Raw genomic sequence first — 5,959 nt, 5'->3', positions numbered from 1 at the left:
TAAAACACGAGACTGCAAGCCATGTGGCATAGTCCACCTGGGTTCCCTCAGCCTGCTGTTCTCTCCCCAGGCGCCCCTTCCCAATAAAGTCACCTGCTTTATCAGCACATGTGTCCTCAGACAATTCCTTTCTGAGTGTTAGATAAGAGCCCACTCTCAGGGCCTAGAGAGGGTCTCACTTCCTGAAACACCCTCCATTCCTTAATTAACAACTGCTTGAATCTGCCCATTGGAACTCGGGGAAGATCATGGAGGCTGAATAAAAGCTGTTTCCTGTAATCAAAGAAATGGGAGTGTAGCCTAAAAAAATTAGTTTACAACCTTAAAGTAGAGAGTGTTTTATTCAGTGGGAAAATCTTAGAACTTCAAGCCCAGGAGATAGCATCTCAGGTAGTCCTGAGAGACTGCTCTGAAGCAGTGGGAGAAGGAGTCCGGCTATATACAAGTTTGCAGCAAAGGGAACAGACAGTCTGAACATCAAAGATTATTGTTAAGTAAGGAAAACCAGATATCAAGTAAAGGAATTTAGAATTCCTCTATGTATGGGAAGATGCAAGAGTCTGGGATTATTGAAGTCATTCTTTTCATATGCATTTCAGCTATCTGGAGCCAGCATCCTGTTTTTTGATTTCTCACAATCTCCTGAGCTCCTCAGCAATCCCCATGGGGAGGGGTGGCATCATCTGGATCACAGATGTTGTGTTCCTTTTTGTGAACTTTCATTCAAATTTGGAGGCCAAAATCGCTGATGGCTGTTACATCCTTGTTTACTGGTATGGCAGGAGATATTCCATTTAACAGGGGACAGAGAAAGCCTTTGTGCCCAGGAGTCCCACAGAGCTCTGCTCAGAATCATTACAAACTCTACAAATTCTATTGGAACAAATGAAAAATGAGAAGAATCTCAGCAAAGTTTTTTTTTAAACCCCAAATAGATATCTGTTGTTATACAGCCACTCAGTCATGTCTGACTCTTTGTGACCCCATGGACTGCAGCACGCCAGGCTTCCCTGTCCTTCACCATCTCCTGGAGCTTGCTCAAACTCATGTCCATCGAGGCGGTGATGCCTTCCAACCATCTCATCCTGTCTTCCTCTTCTCCTCCTGCCTTCAATCTTTCCCAGCATCAGTGTCTTTTCTATGAGTCAGCATCAGGTGGCCAAAGTATTGGAGCTTCAGTTTCAGCATCCGTCCTTCTAATGAACATTCAGGACTGATTTCCTTTAGGATTGACTGGTTTTATCTCCTTGCAGTCCAAGGGACTCTCAAGGGTCTTCTCCAACACCACAGCTCAAAAGCATCAGTTCTTCAGCATTCAACCTTCTTTTTGGTTCAACTTTCACATCCATACATGACTACTGGAAAAACCATAGCTTTGACTATACAGACCTTTGTCCGTAAAGCAATGTCTCTGCTTTTTAATATGCTGTCTAGATTGGTCATAGCTTTTCTTCCAAGGAGCAAGCATCTTTTAATTCCATGGCTGCAGTCACCATCTGCAGTGATTTTGGAGCCCAAGAAAATTAAGTCTGTCTCTGTTTCCATTATTTCCCCATCTATTTGCCATGAAGTGATGGGACTAGATCCTCGTTTTTTTAATGTTGAGTTTTAAGTCAGTTTTTTTACCCTCCTCTTTCACCTTCACCAAAAGTTTCTTTAGTTCCTCTTTGCTTTCTGCCATGAGGGTAGTGTCATCTGCATATCTGAGGTTATTGATATTTCTCCTGGCAGTCTTGATTTCAGCTTGTGCTTCATCCAGCCCAGCATTTTGCTTAATGTGCTCTGCATAGAAGTTAAATAAGCAGCATGACAATACACAGCCTTGATGTACTCCTTTCCCAATTTTGAAAAATGGATATTACAGAAACAAAAAATGCAATGACAGAAATAAAAATCTCCCTGGATGGGTTCACTAGTAGAGTAGAGATGACAGAAGATGGAATCAGTAAACTTGAAGACAGATCAAAAGAATTTACCTAATCTGAAAATATTAAACAGAGCATCATAGACCTGTAAGACAATAATAAAAGACCCAGCATTCATATCATGGAAATACCAGGAGGATAAGAGAAAGACACTAAGACCAAATGAGTACTTGAATAATTAATGAAATGTCACACATTTGGCAAAAGATACAAACCCAAGTGGTGCAGTTGGTAAGAATCCATCTGCCAATGCAGGAGACAAAAGAGACATGAGTTCGATCCCTGACTTGGGAAGATTTTCTGAAGTAGGAAATGGCAACCCACTCCAGGATTCTTGCCTGGAAAACCCCATTGCAGAGGAGCCTGGTGGGCTACAGTCCATGGGGTTGCAAAGAATTGGACACAACTGAACACACACACACACATATACACACACACACGCACACAAACCTACAGATCAAGAAGCTGTGGGAACCTCAACAGGATGAACCCAAAGAAATTCATGTCAAGATATATCATAATTAAACTTGAAAACTAAAGACAATAAAAATAACTTAAAAGCAGTGAAGGGAGAGAGAAATTGTTCCTTCTAGGTTCTTTGGCTGGTTTAATAATTAAACTGACATAAGGCAGATTGACAAGAGAAAAACAAAAGTTTAATAACATGTATAACTCCTGTACACATGGGAGATACCCAGGAAAACTAACTCTCTGAAATGGCCAAAGCCATCACCTTAAATACCATCTTCCAACTGTTGACTAAAAAATTAATCACAACCTGAAAATAGAGAGTTATTTTATTTGGTGGGAATGTTAAGGACTCTGAGCCCAGGAAGCCGCACCTCAGTAGCCCTGAGTGACTGCTCCAAGGAAATGGGAGAGGGAATCAAGCTATATACAAATTTGCAACAAAGAGGGAAGGCAGTATGAACATCAAAGAGTACTGTTAGTAAGGAAAACCAGATATACAGCTAAGGAATTTTAGTGTTCTATGTATAGGAAGGTGCAAGCCTCTGGGCTCACTGAATTGATTCCGTTCATATGCACCTCAGCTTTGTTGTTGTTCAGAGGCTCAGTCATGTTTGATTCTTTGGGACCCCATGGACTGCAGCACACCAGGCTTCCTTGTCCTTCACCATCTCCCAGAGTTTGCTCAAACTCATGTCCATTGAGTCAATGATGCCATCCAACCATCTTATCCTCTGTTGCCCACTTCTCTTCCTGCCCTCAATCTTTCCCAGCATCAGGGTCTCTTCCAGTGAGTGGGCTCTTCACATCAGGTGGCCAAAGTATTGGAGCTTCAGCTTTAGCATCAGTCTTTCCAATGAATAGTCAAGGTTGATTTCCTTTAGGATTGACTGGTTTGATCTCCTTGCTGTCCAAGGGACTCTCAAGAGTCTTCTCCAGCACCACAGTTCAAAAGCATCAATCCAAATCCTGTTTCTTGATAGTCTGCATCCTTAATTCCTTGTTTACCACGCGTGCATGCTAAGTTGCTTCAATTGTGTCCGACGCTGTGTGACCCTGTTGGACTGCAGCCCACCAGGCTCCTCTGTCCATGGGATTCTCCAGGCAAGAATACTGGAGTGGGTTGCCATTCCCTTTTCCAGGGGCTCTTCCTGATCAGGGTTTGAACCTGCATCTCTTACCTCTCCAGCATCGGCAGGCAGATTCTTTACCACTAGCGCCACCTGGGAAGCCCCCATATGGTGGATGCTGCTTCTTGCATTCCTCCTAGTAAGTAAAGTCGCTCAGTTGTGTCTGACTCTTTGCGACTTCATGGACTGTAGCCTACCAGGCTCCTCTGTCCATGGGATTTTCCAGGCAAGAGTACTGGAGTGGGTTGCCATTTCTTTCTCCAGGGGATCTTCCCAGTCGGGAGGGCTTCCCTGGTGGCTCAGAGGGTAAGCGTCTGTCTGCAATGCTGGAGACCCGGGTTCGCATTCCCCCTAACTCCTCAGCAGTTACCGTGAGGGGTGGCAGCATATGCTGGATCACAGGCATCGTGTTCTCTTTTGGGAGCCCTCATTCACATTTGGAGGCCCGAAATCAGGGATGGCTGTGACATTTCTTGCCCACGGATTTGGCAGGAAATATTTCATTTCCCACAACTAAAGATGAAAGAAAATCTTGGAGGGTGTGGGAGGGGAGTCAGTTATGGGAGATGACTGGGGAAAGCATGGTACACAGGCTTGAGGTTGTTATGCAGACTGAAGTTGTTGCCTTCTCCATTGATAAGAGCTTTCTAGAGATTTAAAGTCATCTTTCTCTTCCTGGTACAGAAGGGAGATATCCTAACAAATGGAGATTTCTCTTATAAATGTAAATGTCTCTTACAAAAGGGTAACTTCTACTCAGTTTTCAGAACTTTTCTCAGGGCTTCTGTCTTTTAAAAAATAACCAGCTTAAAGTAATATGCCAAAAGACATATTTTGAGGTGGCAAAATCTGCTCCCTTTAGCAGCCAGAAAAAAAAAAAAAAACAGTATTACCTCGAGGGGAACACCAATTTAAGTGACAGCAAAATGAGTAGGGAAATTGGAGAGATGCTGTTTAAGAGTACAAATTTGCAAGTAGTAGATAAATAGGTTCTGGAAATCTAATACACAGCATAGTGAATATAGCTAGTGATAATGTATCATATACTTGAAAGTTACCTGGAGAACAAATCTTAATTGTTCTCATCACAAAAAAGAAATGATAATTTGTAATGGGATAGAGGTGTTAGCTAATGCTGTGATGATAATCATTTTGCAGCATATAAATGTATCAAATTAATACATTGTCTACTGTAAACTTATACAATGCTATATGTCAATTATATCTCAATTTTTTAAAATTCAAAAGAGACAAAAATGAAAATAGATTTCTCACCAGTGACAAAATATTTTTTAAAGTACAGAGAAGAGTTGTCAAGTGCAAATTCTTTATCTGGTGAAACTATCCTTCAGGTAAGAAGGGGAAATAAAGAGCTTCCAGGGTGATGAACATGTGAAGATTTGGGAAAAGGGGTGCATCTAGAGAGGGCATAAAAAGTCCACCCCTCCCTCCCTTCCCAGACATCCAGCTCTATGCAACTCTTCCATCCAGCTGTTCCTGGGTTATATTCTTTTATAATAAACCTGTAATCTAGTAAGTGAAATGTTTTCTGAGTTCTGTGAATTAATCAGATTTCTGCTTTGTGGAAATTCCTAGTTTATACCTAATCAGTCAGAAGTACAGGTGACAATCTGGGCTTGTGACTAGCATCTGAAGGGCGTTGGGGGGAGGGCAGTCTTGTAGAACTGAGCCCTTAACCTGTGGGATCTTGTTACCAAATTGCTCAACTAGACCTACCCTGGGGTCCTAGCCTGGGCCGAGGACACTTGGCTAGGTCAGGGAGTTTATTTTTCCTATCAGATTTGCAGTCAATCATGAAACTGATGCTAAGAGTGGAATAGCACAAGCTTTATTCAGTGGCCAAAGAATGAAGAAACGGGAATCTAGTTTGCAAATCAACTTCTCAACTCAATTTGGATGAAGAAACCATGTATAGATTGCAGGGAGAAATATCAATAACCTCAGATATCCAAATGAGACCACCTTATGGCATAAAGGGAAGAAGAACTAAAGAGCCTCTTGATGAAAACGAAAGAGGAGAGTGAAAAAGCTGTCTTAAAACTCACCATTCAAAAAACGAAGATCATCTGATCCCATCACTTCATGGCAAATAGATGGGGAACTAATGGAAGCAGTGACAAACTTTATTTTCTTGGACGCCAAAATCACTGCAGATGGTGATTGTAGGCATGAAATTAAAAGATGCTTGCTCCTTGGAAGAAAAGCTATGGCCCACCTAGATAGCATATTAAAAAGCAGAGACATTAGTTTACCGACAAAGGTCTGTATAGCCAAAGCTATGGTTTTTCCAGTAGTCATGTATGGATGTGAGAGTTGGACCATAAAGAAAGCTGAGAACCAAAGAATTGATGCTTTTGAACTGTGGTGTTTAGGAAGACTCTTGAGAGTCCCTTGGACAGCCAGGAGATCAAACCA

The sequence above is a fragment of the Cervus elaphus genome, chromosome X (genome assembly GCF_910594005.1).
Source record: "Cervus elaphus chromosome X, mCerEla1.1, whole genome shotgun sequence".
Lineage (NCBI taxonomy): Eukaryota > Metazoa > Chordata > Mammalia > Artiodactyla > Cervidae > Cervus > Cervus elaphus.
The sequence above is the reverse complement of the archived record's forward strand: the minus strand, read 5'-3'. Positions refer to the sequence as shown.